Consider the following 15,537-nt stretch of genomic DNA (forward strand, 5'->3'; position numbering starts at 1 on the left):
TAACAAGCAGTAATAAACAGATCCTTACTGATGTCTGAGAACTGACACAATGCTGTTTAACATGGAGATATCACCTAGAGATACTAACTCTAGTACCAAAACCAGTATGATGATATTAACACCGTAACGTGTGCTTTGCTAGTAAAACTATTGAACTCTGGCTCTTATCATAGGAAATTATTTTAAGTGCAGGACAGTCCTAGTATGTCTATACAGATCCTAATTCTGGAAATAACTTGATTGCAGTTATTTTGTTTTCTCCTTTATTGTGAGGAGATGCCCAGAACTTAAGATGATGAATAATACATTTAAATGTGCTGAAACTAGCAGAGGAGATAGGAGGAGAAAGAAGGCAGAGAGAGAATGCCTGGGACAGCAAAGCAGGCTAAGACCATACATTTGCTTATGGAATTGTCACCATCCTTATGATCATGTGGTAGCTGCCAACTTTATAGTTCTTAGATGCAAAATTTATGCCCTTTCTGGTTGCACTTGCCCAAATATAAGATAAAATAAATCATGTGTACATGAAACATTTGGTTTAGTTTACTAATATTTCAGAAGTATATCCCTCTTGTTAGATGACGTAGTCAGGAATCACAGGTATCTGATATACTTTAAACTTTTCCTAGCTGTAGTTGCTTTAATGAACTTCAAAGAACAGAAAGAATGCCAAATGCTTTGCAAGTTTTTTTTTCCCCTAACAACAACAAAAAAGTGATGTTGTCATTGATTAGATACCAGATGACACTGTTCATGTAACATAATTGCAGTAGCAGATAAAGGCAACTCAGGGTTTGGTTTCCAAAATACAACAATGCATTTGGTAAGAAATGGTGTCCCAAAAGCATTCATGTTCCCAATGCAAGCCTAGAATGAACACAAGAGCAGATCCAAAAAAGAACAGGAATGGAGGAGACACTCAGACAGTTAAGGCTGACGTCTTAAGCAATAATGTCATACTAGCTGCCTAGCCATCAAATGTTTGGTAGGTGTGATGAAATGTGGAGTTTTGAGGTGACTAAGTAATTCTTTTGCAGATGTTTTGGAACACTTCTCCCATGAAGGAAGGAAAAGTCCTTGGATTTGATAATCTAAACCAAAAGCTAGCAGAATGCAACAGGATGTTGGAAAATGTACCATGCTGAATTTTGCTCAGACAAGAGGGAAGGAAATATCTGGTTTTGTTATTTTTCAGTTGACTCTCTGTCCATCTCCTTTTCCTCTAAAACTTCTTGAAAATGGTCTGCTGTATTGTCTTCTTTCTCTTTATACGACCCAGTGACTGAAAAATTATGGGCTTTAAAAGCCAAGTGAATAAAATGGGAACAGCCACACAGGTTAATGAATAACGTTACTTATGGCATGCATCATATACTTTTTCTGTTAATGTTTTTTTGGTTTTGTTTTGGTTTTGTTTTTTTTTTTTAATGTCTCCATTGAATGTTAATGATGGGAATTGCTTTGATTTGTTATCTGACATTTCTTGATTGTGGTTGTTTGCATTGCTAAAGAGATTGATACAATCTATCTGTATCTGAATGGTATCGACTGGTTGATCTATATATGTATCCATAGATGCTTTGGTACTTCTAGTTTACCTGACAAAGGATTGAACAGAGCTCTTAAATTTCACAGAAGACTGCAGCACTACATGTTTAACATTCTTTGAGATCTTTTTGTTCTTCTTTAAATCAGGTAAGGGGTAATAATTTCAGCATAATCTTCATACACACTGCGCCAAGTATGCACACGATATTGTTTCAACTGTTTGGATTCTGTACAGCATGTGGACAAAAAATGATGAACACCAAAATGAATATATAATGAGTTCATGTGGTTGAACCAATAAACAAGACTATTGCAGCATGCAATCAAATGTATTATGTACATATACAATAATCTTGGCAAATGAATTGCTGAGTAAGTAAAGTATTAGGAAGCATTTGGGACTGGCTTGCATTATTTTTTCATTTTGTGTTTGTGTGTGTGAAACATTTTTTCTAAAATTGTTTAAAATCACTTCTAGAGTGACCTGCTGTGCTGCCCAACTGGCTAAGTGATTTCTGTTACTGTATCAAACAGTATAATGACATTTAGAGAGGAAGAAGGAACTGTGTGGCAGTGCTACTTTACTCCCTCCTGGAGCCTCACAAAATGTCATTTGTGTCATGCTGAGTGCTGTTTATTTTAAAATAAGAGACATTTACAGGTTTCACTCCTAAACTACTTTAAGACAGCCTACTAAAAAGGCACAAACAAAAAATAAATAGAAGAATTGCATGATTTTAATACAACATCACCAATTTCCAGCAGCTGCAGAACTGCACTGTTTGTATTCTGTAAGACTACAGAAGGCTGTCTCAGACTGCAAGATGTTTTTGTATGGCTTAGCATGTGGTTTCACAATAAGTTAAAGCAGATCTAAAATTGTGATCCTTACTAAAAAGGCCATCTTAGCTGCATGCTGTTGCTGCTCTCCCTGCATTGGTGCAAGCAATCCTGTGTAGTAGGGTTGAACAGTAACTCTTCATCAGCAAAACATAATTTAGTTTTCAGTGGGATCAATGAGCATATTCAACTTCCTAGGTGGCTGTAGAATACTTCTTTCTGCCCAGTAGGTCATACCCTGTATTTATGACTTCCTAAACACTGTTGTATATTTCATATAAACATATCAACAGCTAGCAAAAGCTGGGGGGGAGGGGTCTTTTGTTTGCTTTGTTCCGGATTGCTTTTGGTTTTCTTTTTGTTACCTTATTTTTGCTAAGACATATTTTTTTCATATGTTGCACAGTGCACTCCATAATGATTTAGACTGGGAAAAGGATTAAACTGGAAGAGCCAATATACTTGGTCGTTTGGTTTTTTTTTTTTACCTTGATAATATTACTTTTTGCATCCAGAAAATAATGCAGTCACAACACTATCTATGCAGTCAATAAGCCTCTGCATCTCAGGAGGTATATTTTTTCTCCTTTATAAGTCATATAGAATGCAGCAAAAGATTTTCTCTGTTTTTACCATCCTACAGAACTGAGCAGAGAATGAAAACCCTGCGGAAGAGTTCATGGCCATTCAGGAACATCTTATAGAAATAATTTAATAGAGAATTAAATTCATCATGCTCTATCTGTTCACAGCTGATTTTAGGTATAGAAATTTCTATTAATGTCTCACTGAGATTACTTTTTTCACTTGTGTGGTTTCCCCTCAAAGCTAGCTGATCACTTAATTTCAAAGTGAAATTGCAGTGTTGCACATCTGTGTCTTTCTAGGGCAACTCAGAAAAGCTGTATTACAAATGTGTTCTCTTTGTGTTTGTCTTAATTACTAGTTCTTGATTGTGAAATGTTGCTTAGCACCATGTGGAGGTGAAAGCATTTAATTCAAAGCATCATAATAAATATAACAATTTACAGCAGTGCTTGTAGTAAATGTGATATGCACACTGATGAGCTGAAAAGAATGGGAAGACAAATGTGATGGTTGTAGTAGAGTAAATGTGAAGAGGGAGAAGGAATTACTTAAAATGTTTTGGTGCAAATACGATATACTTTTGAAGATTCATGCATGACACTGATTGTAACTCTCCAGTCTTCCAGCCGTTCTCATCTCTATGTTACGGTCAGCTTGAGTCATGATTTCATTGACCTATGATATTGTGTTCCTAATTGCTTTTTGATAAAATATGCTTACATTCAAGAGCCTTATTTTTTCCACTGTTTATACTAAGAGGAGAAATAACTCCACCTCTGGATCAGTTCTCTGCTCAAAATTCAAGTTTTTGCCCTTTGACAGCATCACCATTGTGAGCAACATGGGTGGAGTGACAGAAGTGCTTCTCCAATTTACAAACCTGAGTTGTAATTCACTGCAAACCCGTAGGGACTTCTCACATCCATGGCGTCTCTTAACTGATATGCCTTGTGATTTACTCATGAAAGTTTAATCACGTGTAGCCATGTTCTGTTGCTAAATATATACTTCACAGTTTTAATGGGGTTTGAAAATACCTGGCTGTTGATTTTCTACTGGAAGAATATTACTATTGTTGGAGTGATGTTGCAGCAGCCAGCATTTTGCACTGTAATAGCCAGACATCTTAGGAAGGATTCAGGGAGAGAAGCCTTCAGAGTTGCTTTAATTTTACTAGAGAATAAGAAGTTTTTAACTGACTAAATAATACATTTGAGTAACTTTATTCTCTAAATAAGGGGTGAAAGATACATTTCTGCCTCTTTACTCATGAATTTATTCCTATTTAACATTTACCTGTGTACTCGCAGTTACTATATGTAAATAGTACTGTGAAAAAAAAAAATTGTTATAATGAACATTTGCTCTTTCTATTAAAAATACTTTGCTTTGATTACTTCAAATGGAAATTGTGCTTAAGCTGGGAAGGAAAAATATGACTCTATACCAAACTTCACCAAAATCCCACTTTCTACTCATGGTCACAAGAGTCTTTTAAATAGTTACAATATTTGAATTACTAGACTTCAGTCGTACTTATTTATATGACTATACATGTATAATTGTGGGCACAAAGCAAGCACGCATTTTTTCACATGGATTACGGCACATCCCCTTACTCTCAAAACCTAGACTGCTCTATGTCTGCATAGACTCAAAATCAAACCCCTCTAAAGACAGGTGGGCAATCTGAATGCCAGGATAACAAAGTGCTGTGACTTGGGAGACTAACTGCTACGGGTGGTTGTGGAAAGGGACTTCCAACTGCTGTGGCCTTGATCCATCATCACATCCAAAAAAATAGGAAAAAAATAGTATCACTGAGCATAAAATGCCTCTGAAAACTGTATTACTTTCAGTGAGCATGACAATCTGTCCCAAGATCACTGATAAACCTGAACATGAGATGGTCCTCATAGCAAGTGACGAAAAGTAAGCTCCTCCATCAATAAGTGTAAAGCAAGTAAATTAGGATTTTATTCTCAACCATACCCTGTAGTAACTTGCCTTTTCTATTAACCTTGTCATATCTTAATGTTCACACCTCTCTCTTGGCATTCAGAGTGTTCAGAGATGTACCTTTGATATTCTGCCTGTTTGTGTTATCTCCACTAATCAGTGGATTGATTTTTGTCTCCTTCATAATTCTCGATCTCAGAAATAGCAATTCAGATAACTATGTTGATATTTTTTCATTGCTTCCACAATAAGAATCAGTGCACACAAATAAGCCTGGGTGGGGGGGTGTAAGTGTAAGTTACATATTTTACACAATCTGTGCTTCGCAAATATATGTGTTTATAGTTTCCCAGTATTGCATTATGCATTTTGCCTACATTAAAAGGCTGATGAACTCTCCTGCACAACCCACTGAGATATTCTTCTGTATTCAATATACTTCCTGGGAGCAGAGACCACTGAGAAAACAAATATATTAGGTCTGTCCACAGATTGTTCTCATCTGAATTTTTCACAATTAACATTAGCTGTTCCAAGACTTTTATTTTTTCTTGGAAAAAGAGTATATTGGAGCAGTTGAAGCCACATTCATTGCTTGTTAATGTTTCTAAGATCAGCAAAGTAAGTATTACTGCGGCAAATTCTGATCTTTTATTTCTGTTGACTGAAAGCAAATATGGATCCAAATGCTCACATTTTGAGAATCAAAAGATGTTCCATAATGTATCTGCAGTGCTTAAATGAAAGGGATAATTTTGTGCATGTGATGTTTTTCAATGGCTAGAAGTTGCCCAAGTAAAGTAGTTTTGGATTCGTCCTCTAATAGACTGGTATTGATTTTTGCAGTGTTCAGTTTTTGAATCACAAAGCATGAGTCAGAAAGTAAGATGGATGTGTACATTTTGCTGAAATACAAGAATTCAACAGTCAGCAGAGACAGGAGGGCTTGCAATATGAGAGCCAGTTGCCTTCATCTTAGGGTAATCTGGCCTCAATCACGTATTTAGATTTAAGCGAGATGATTGGTGGCATTGCCTGGCTATGCAATTACCCTAACGGAATAGTTGTGCTTGTACCGAGAACAAAGTCCTCATGCATGTCCTATTGAAAGGAAGTACAAATACACAGGCTTAATAATGAAAACATATTAGGAACGCATATACCCCTAACCAATGTTCTCACACCCCAAAAGATTTTGTGTATTATGCATTTGCTGGCAGGTAGTGCATAACCTGATCCTCTCTGTGGCAAGGTTAGTAATGCAAGTAGAGTAAAATGTTGCAGCTAATCACAGTTGTCTTAACCAGTAAGTCCCTGATTGTGTTGAGACAGAAGAAACATAATTAATTACATGAAAATGATAATTTTGGGTGATCTGATATGGGAGCAGTCTGTCTCTTCTGAATGGAAGAACTTTTAGTTCCCTCTTCCAAAGAGATACCTGGACATGCTGTAAACTGAAGAACTCTACTAAATTGACTCCACCTTGCTTTTCTCTCTCCCCTTCTAATTCTGAATTTATGGAAGAGATTGTGTCTACATGCTTATCAACAGGATATCACTTGAAGAACAGTATATTAAAAAATAGCTTACATCTTTTATGTATCTCTGGAAATGTGATATAGTCATCTTCTGTTTAGCTGCATGGGAAAGAGTTCAATCCATTTGGAAATCATGACTGTGCTTTCAATATTTTTCAGAGTCATAGCCATAAAAAGGAATTTTTAAGTGGATGCCTAAAAAATGGTTTGAGAAACTTATTTTTTCTTCAATGTTAGTAAATGTGACCAAACTGAATAAAAAAATTCTGTGATTGTTCACACATGTATTTCTTTCATCAAATTTGTAATTTGTAAAATATCAGTTCATTTTTTCCCTTAATTCTCTGAGCATTCCCAAATTCCCAAAACTGTGCAATGACTTATTGTTTGTGATCTCTCTTTTCTCAAAATATCTCATTATCTTGAACTGACTAATATAAAGTCTTCCATGGAACTATCCATTATTTTAATGTACTTTCTTCATAAATAAGATGAGGAAAATGAGTATAATTGCGTCTTTTTAGTATTCTGCTATCATTGAACAATAAAAATTGTGCAAGAATTAAGTAGTATTCTTTCTTTAGTGCTAAACTTAACTTACAGAAATCTTAATGCATGTTAGATGAAATTTTTTTTTATAACTCTACACTTTTCCATCATGACAGAAACACTCACTAAAAGCAAAAAAGAAAGCAAAATTAACATAGGGTTATTCAAATTCTTTAAAGTTGTGTTATTCAAAGACTTATATTTATCATCTGTGTTGTGAGATGTACCAAAAAGTGACTTGTTGGTCATCTTTTTCTATTTTTTTAAAGGTATGGGAGAAATATACATTCAGCAAAATTTGCATAGTATTTGTCACTTTGCCAGACATACAATAAAATGGATCTTAAAAAACTGAAGAGATACACATTTTCTATCTAAATGATAAGATATAGTAAAAATTCAGTGTCTAGAATTAGAATTCCACAGTTCTTCAACTTGGAAATATTTGACAGTTCTTATAGTCTAATTGTAACGTTTGTTGTTTTGCAAACACTTCTTATATGCTGCATTGTACATTTTGTCACACAAGTATTTTTATATATTTTTTTCTATATGAAGTACACACACTTCATATAGGTTTGGGTTTTTTTGTTCTTAAATTCTTCATGTCAATTGCTTAAGTGTTATTTTTGACAGGTTCCAACTCTTAAACAATATATATTAACATCGGCATGCAACCATTGCATTAGCATGCAACATTGAGTAATACATCAGCATTGCATTAAGCCTTCATTCCTCCCTGTGTCTGTGAGAAAACTGGTTAAAAACCCCTAATGTTGACTAAGTTTTTGTGCTGTTTTTGTCCTTGGTAAAGGACCCTCATCTTACTCCTACAGCCATCATGAACCCTGTACTACAGAAGAAATAGGTGTAGTTTATGCCTTCTTATGAAGATATTACAGGTGAAAAGGCTTTTCAGATCATAGTCTAAAAGTAAATTTAACCATGGAAATTATGTCAAAGGAAGTTTGTGCTGGAGATATAAGAATTTCTGTCAGAAGATTTAAACAAAAGCTTTGAGGTCTCTAAAACTTCATGAAACTTGGAAGGTAGTTAGATATTAATCTTCCTTAATTTTCCATATTGTCTCTTTAACATGAAGATGAACTCAGTCTCAGTCAAAATTAATAAAAGTAAAATTGATGTGTATCTATCCATTTACACATATAAAGAAAGTCTGTATGCATAGCAGATAGTCCTAATTGGCATATTAATAAAAATATCATCACTAAATAAAATCATAGAATCATAGAATAGTTGGGGTTGAAAGGACCTTTAAACGTCAACTAGTCCAAAGCCCCCTGCAATGATCAGGGACATCTTCAACTAGATCAGGTTGCTCAGAGCCCCATCCAACCTGACCTTGAATGTTTCCAGGGATGGGGCATCTACCACCTTTCTGGACAACCTGTTCCAGTGTTTCGCCACCCACATCATAAAAAAAGTCTGCCTTTATCTAGTGTGAATCTATCCTCTTTTAGTTTAAAACCATTACTCCTTGTCCTGTTGCAACAGGTCCTACTAAAAAGTATGTCCCCATCTTTCTTATAAGCCCCCTTAAGTATTGAAAGACTGCAGTGAGGTCTCCCTGGAGACTTCTCTTCTCCAGACTGAACAACCCCAACTCTCTCAGTCTTTCCTCATAGGAGAGGAGTTCCACCCCTCTGATCATTATTCCTTAATTGATTTACTATGTTTATTGAAAAGTTAAACAATTCACTGGCTGTGTCTAACATAACTAGTCCAAAACAATTAGATACCAATACATTATTTTAGTAATTTCTCAAGCTATACTATTTTCCAAACTCCTGGACTGACTAAACACACTACAGTTATGCATCAGAGGGTAGAGAAGTTCTGATGCCATGCAACTAGTAGTTGCTATAGATATTTTCAGTAAACGTGTAGTCTGAATTTCACACCAGGTAGAGAGAAAAGTCTACCTCTAGTAGCAAAGTGGAACAGCAGGTAAAGCTTATCCTACAGTGTGTGTAAGATACCTATAATTTCTGTTCTCATGGTGGAATGTTCCTGTACTTTTCCATTGTGCTGCTTTCTTCACATATAGCAAGAAATTTGATGATCAGCATTCAGGTAAGTGACCTTAGAGTAGAGAGTCAAAAAAAAATTTTTCTTGGGAATTGCTGTGTTCCTGAACTGCTGCTTCACTCTAAAGTTACAGTTATTTAAATAATAGAGCCAAATCCAGTGTTATGATTGGGGCATTTTGGACATTTGATAAGCTGAACAACTATATTTTATTCCAACACAGACTTTGTTTCTTATTTGAGTGGGTCTTTGAACATTACTCTGTCAGTGCCCACCTCTCCATAGTGGTAAGCTTCAGGTAAAAGGAACCTTTGTATCTTGGAACTTGACCTCAATTACTCCAGGAGACAAGTGTTTAAGTGCCATGCCAAAAATACTGCCAGAGATTAAACAGTGACAGAAAAGAATTGGAATATTCCAGCCTGTCATATTTTTTTTGAAACACAAAAAGAATCACAAACCTGAACCGAGCCCAAAGCTCAAGTGAAATCCTCTTTTATAGTATAATAATTCAGACTGCAGGTTTATAGTAAAAGTGTCTAATGTAATTGATGGGACTTAAATAAAGGTAAGATCAATCTCCAGTATTTACAAATATTCTTACAAGTACTTTTTTTTCTTTTTTGTGAAAACCAAAGAAGGAGCACTATGCACTTTATATGACACAGAGGACTTTACTCATTGCAGGTTTTTAATGGCAAAAGATGCTTTCAGGAAGAGAAAGTAAAATTAAGGCAATATATAGAGAAAACACTGAACTGGGACTTGGAGGATACAGGTTCAGTTTCTGGTGTACTGCAACAGCTTAATGCAAGTAAGTGAGTTTAAATATTACTTTTCCTCAGTGAACATATGTCCCTTTCTTGCTGCATTTAAAATACATGCCATGTAAAGATTTGTGCTGTCAGTCCTCTGGGGCAATATGATACCACTATTTGGATCCAACTAGCTTGCATGTCTAAGCCTGACATCAAAGATTTTCACTGAAGTTAGCTGTTCATTTAGCTGAATAAATGCCAAGTCATTGCTTTTATAGTACTAGAAGAAGATACTGATAGTGTAGCTGCCTTAGGTGGGGAGTGAAGCATATGAGAGAAAACATGGTAAGTGGAATTGCTGTAGGAAAAATGAGAAGTGGAGAAGTTTGGTTACTAAATATGTCTGTTACAGATTGGAAATACATGGTACTGGGAAGAAACATTCCTCAGGAATCTAAACAGAGTTGTGGGCCTTTATAAGTATGTAAGCCATATCAAAGAGTGTTCAATGTTTTATCACATGTAATTAAAAGCAATTTGACATTTCTTTTGTCATTTATTAAAAGATTAGGCAGTTCACATATAATATAGCATAACTATTAAAAAAAAGGAAATATTTTTAAAATGTTCAACTAGTCTGGTTTAGTTTGGAAAAAGTAATTTTCAATGTGAAATATTTGATGAAACCTGAATTAATGAAATATTTTGGTATTATAGAGCTATGTTTTTCATTAAAGCAGTGTTGGTTCATTTTTCTCTAGTCTCCTTCTGACTTCTCTTGGTAAGCCCAGGATATGCTGCTAATGCTGCTTCAAACACACTTTCTTTTTAATGCCAAAAGGTATCTTCAGAAAGAGAAAATATAATTAAGACAATGTATAGAGAAAACACAGAACTAGGACCTGGAGGATACACATTCTACTTCCAGTGCCTTGCAACACCTTCCTGCAAGTGAGTTTAAATACTGCTTTTCCTCAATGAAAAGAGTATGTCCCTATCTTACCACCTTTAAAATGCAATACATCGTCACAAACTGTTGTGACAATTTTCTCTTCCCCACTGCTGGTCTTAAATTAGAGACTTTGATAACACAGAAAAGGGTGTGGAAATAATTTTCATAGCTTTGTTGAGTTAAGTCAAGAGATTTTGTTCAATTAATCATCCCTGCTGATGACATTAATATTGAACTAACCAGCTTGAGGAGCTGGATCAATCTTGATCTCATTTGATTTACTCTAGCCAACTTACAGATTAAATCAACAGAGCTAAAATCTCTTAAAAGTGTCAGCCACAATTTCTGGAAAGATTATATGCTCTGCTTAAAAGGACAGACATGGGACCTTGATCAAATCTGTTTTTTCATTTTCCAGCTGAAAGTCAGGACTCTATTTGTTGTGTTCAGCCAAATGGTACTTTAATTCAGGTGCATTAAAATGATTTCTCTGCATGTACTATTAGCTATACATTTACATAATTTTGCATTGTGTTAACTAGAGATTTTATCTAAAGAATTGGTAACATCTATTCTGTGATTGTGGAATTACAGAATGGAAATAAGGGTCAAAGTGATCAAACTGCTAAGCTGGAGAAGTTGCCCTCTCTAGCTGATACGGAACGGATGTGCCTCTAGGTGATCTAAATCACATACAGGAGTGGGTAAAATTGAATTGTCATTTAATTAACAGGTCCTTCAAACCCATGGAAATAAATAAATGTCCCACCTTATCCAACCATATTTCTCCTTTATGAACTTTCACATCAGACACTGCCCTTGGCAGAAGAGCGCATGTGGGTGGTGGTTATATAATATATGGCTTATTTTCTGTCATAACTCAAGGTGTTGCATTCTTTTGGATTTGGAATAAGTGGATGAAATACAACAGAAGTCAGGAAGTGACCTTCACTGCTCAAAGGGTTTGTATTTTTTATATTTCTGCTTAGAATTAGAATGAAGCACCCAAGGATAGTGATGTATGAGGGAAAACTAAGAAACAGCTTATGAGCATAAGGAAACTTGGAAGACAGGGAATTAGAAGAAAAGATAAAATAATGAATAAAAACGCTTTTCTGGGAGAGGAAAGAATGATGAAAAAGGAAGCTTACGTTCATTTGATCATATTTCCCTCAATAAAAATTTAAGAGATTTGTGGTAGAGAGAAAAGTACCACTGCTGGGAGAGAGTTTAGGTGGGAGGAAATGTCTTCTACTGACACTGTAGTCTCAGTGTAAGTGGGAGTAGTCAAGTTCTTTAGCTGAGAGGATGGCATAAGGGCAAACAAAGAGAACAAATTTTGTGGGAAAAATCAACTTAGTGTCACAATTTCTGTAGAACAAGTCTGAGAATGCAGGCAGGGAGGAATTGGGAATTGTAGGTTAGAGGTTGACTATTGGCAGGGTAGATAATGTCTTAGGAGGGAGCCAAAGGTGGAAGGAAGCCTTGAGAGTGTCTGTTGTCATGGCAATGGAGAGATCAGAGATCTGATGTCCAGTCCTGTGTTCTGATGGTCAATATGCCCTGCAAAACTGGGTGGAAGGACAGAGCACTAGGGAGGGGATGCTCAGCAACACCTGAGAGTGAAGGAGTAGGGAGAAGGACAAGTCATGTTTGGTGAAGATATGTAAATTAAGGGCCTTATTACTAACAGCACATTGCTGACATCAGTATCTCCAGACACATGGTTCTTTGGGCTTATGTTGAGGTTACAAACTGGCCGTGTTCTTATTTCTGAGACCTCATGACCTAACAATGCCTTCCATTTTCTAAGCCAGTGGACACTGTTGGTGCTGCCAAAAGAACAGCTTTGTTTCTCTAGGAGGCAGGTGTCAGCTATATCTGGTTTTGAGGCAAACCACTAGTAAGGCTTAGATAATTCAAGTCTTAACCAGAGAATAAACAAATTTTGTAGGATGGATTTGAACGGAGAATATGGTAGGGATGTAGGTAAATATAACATTACCTATAGTCTGTCTGCTATAGCCTTAATGAGGTGAAGAAAGGATTGTTGTATTGTTCTAACAAGTTGGTTAGTTATTTTTTGTCCTTTTGAGCCTTGTAGTTACCCCCAATAAAATGGTAACAAGACAACAGACTTCATTAGTGAAATCTGGATCTTTTCCACTCCCAGGCCACATCTTTGCTATTTATTCTGTGTATTGTGCCAAATTGAGCCCTTTAAGAGGAATTGTACATCCTGCTGCTTTTACTGAAAGCAATATTTCAAGGAGTTCCTTTATAATAAATGAACCTTGAAGGTGTAAGTACTGATTTTTATAAGACTGGAGTTTTTATAGCAGAGGGTAAAGTAATGTTCAAATTTCTACTACAAACATAATTTTGGAAGGACTTGTAAATCTGCTACAATAGTATCCTCATTTGAGGAAAAAAGGCTGGGATACCAGATAGTGCTTGTATTCATCAGACTTTTGTATTTGAGCTAACTGAAAGGACCTTTTTCTCTAAAGGCGCCTGCTTAATTAGATAATTACACAGTAAACTGTAATGGTTACTCTAATTTCATCAGAGGATTAATGTGCTGGGAGTTGGAGCTATTCTTTGAACCCTGGAGACGATTTCTACAATCTAGAGTAGTGGCAAATGAACAAGTCATAAGGGAGATATTTGCAGTGCTGCTGCCTGTATTCTGTCTCTCGACTGAATATATTTGTTCTTTTTTTGCTGAAAAGGAGTTTGGCAGGATAGGCTGTCAGTCCAATATCTTTTGGGCCAGACTGGCCCTTTTTGGACACCATGCACAGCTGTATTTTCTTGATGACAGTAGAAAACCAAGAAATCCACTTTCAGGAGATGGGTAAGGGCATGGGTAATACCTCATCCTACTCTCTGGGTACAAACAGCAGTTCACGTTGTATTGTCCTCAGGTGTGTGCTCTCCCTGTCCTCTAGAGTACTGAGCATATGGGGTTGTATGCAAGTCTGACCTCCTTTCCCTACTGCTCTAAGACAACATTGTTTGACTATAGCAGTGAATTATACAGTTGTCACTGATGCACTAAGCATGAATAATTCAAGACAGATTGAATTTTAAACTACTGAGAGTATCCTTGGAAGATAGATAAGCAGAGGTGGGGTGCAAGTCAAACCCATGGCACCAAGATACCAGACCTCAGGCAAAGGGAATATCAAGAATTTAATTGCTCTTGCCATGCCAAATGTGATGTATGTCTTTAACTAGCATACGGGCAAGAGCAGTCAAGGGAAAGCAGATACAGGCAATATGGAAAGAGGTGCATATGGTATACAGAGCAATCCATGCTGAGGGAGGCAAAATAGCTCCTGTCTCATGACAGATTTCTAGTGTTAACTTCTCCCAACAGATTTCAGAAGCTGTCCAGTGTTTCAGGGATAAAGGGGGAGGTAAGTGATCTCCTCTTGGCACTGTTGATTTGCCCTTGCCAGATAAAACATTTCTAGTGCAGCCCAAAAAAGCATTTTCCAGAAAATCCAGTCTGGACAGTAGTTACTTCTGACTCTCAGTAAAAGGGATACAAGATAGATTTTTTTTTTTTTACATTAGAAGTATTGTTACCTTCTCGTATTCCTGTTTATTTAAGTAGTATTAGTTTACTCTGGTTTACTTATCAAAAAATCATGATGAATATGTCAATACAGCAAACCCAGAAAGCATCACTAATAGTGTATTAGTGAGTCTAACATTCCGTACATTGTGCAGGAGACTAATAAAATGTGTTCCTTTCATCATATGTGACTAACAACCATCAAAATAAAATAAATAAAATAATAAAATCCAGTTGTCCCCTGAAGAACACAACAGATTCAAGGGCTAAATCCATGCACAAGCTTTCAAAAAACTTGAAGGCTAGGAGACTTGTAAACACTGTTTCTAGTTAATATGTTTCTTTTTGTCTGAAGTATTGGCTTTGGATTTTAATTGCCCCACCTCTTCTTCAAAAAGAGAAAATGCAAACAAAACCCCCTACACTAACACAGAAGGCCATAAAGATTTATTTTTTTACAACCTATTATAATTCTGAAACATTTCAGTAATTTAAAGCAGCTAAGTCAGCCTAGACATTTTTCTTTCTGCAAATCTTGAACTTCAGACCTCTCTGCCTTAGAAGCAATAATTCTATTTGCTGTAATAAGTTTTATGGCCAGATTTCTAAAGGATGTAATAGCCTATAACAGGATAATTACATTATTGTCAAATCAATAATGGCAGTTTTCTGTGTAGCTGCTTAAAATAGGTACTCATCTCATGGTTGTGAAAAGGAGGTGCATATTTTTACAAAATACTTAATATGTCTTGATTTGAATAATGACCTTAAATCAGTTCATATATTCCCACATGTATATATTTTTAGCACACAATTATAAAATTCCTTTTACTATTAGATACTATTTAGGTTATTTTTATGTAGCCCAATACTTTGGAATACTGACCTTTCAAATCTTTAGATTTTAAAGAGGCAGTAGACATAAGGACTGTATTATTTAAACACTGTAGCCTTTGAGGCATCCGTAGTACAATGGTGTTATATTCTTTGAGATCAAAAGGCTGGCAGTTCTGGAGTAAGCACATCCCTTGTGGATTAATTATAATGAAATTACTCATTTGGAACACTATGCCAGAGCTTTGACACTATCTAAGCTGCAGTAAAAATTTCATGTGAGCTTTCTTTACACTGGAAGAAATGCTGCAGTGACAAAAGATGTTTTATTTA

The sequence above is a fragment of the Pelecanus crispus genome, chromosome 2, assembly GCF_030463565.1.
Source record: "Pelecanus crispus isolate bPelCri1 chromosome 2, bPelCri1.pri, whole genome shotgun sequence".
In the NCBI taxonomy this organism is placed as follows: domain Eukaryota; kingdom Metazoa; phylum Chordata; class Aves; order Pelecaniformes; family Pelecanidae; genus Pelecanus; species Pelecanus crispus.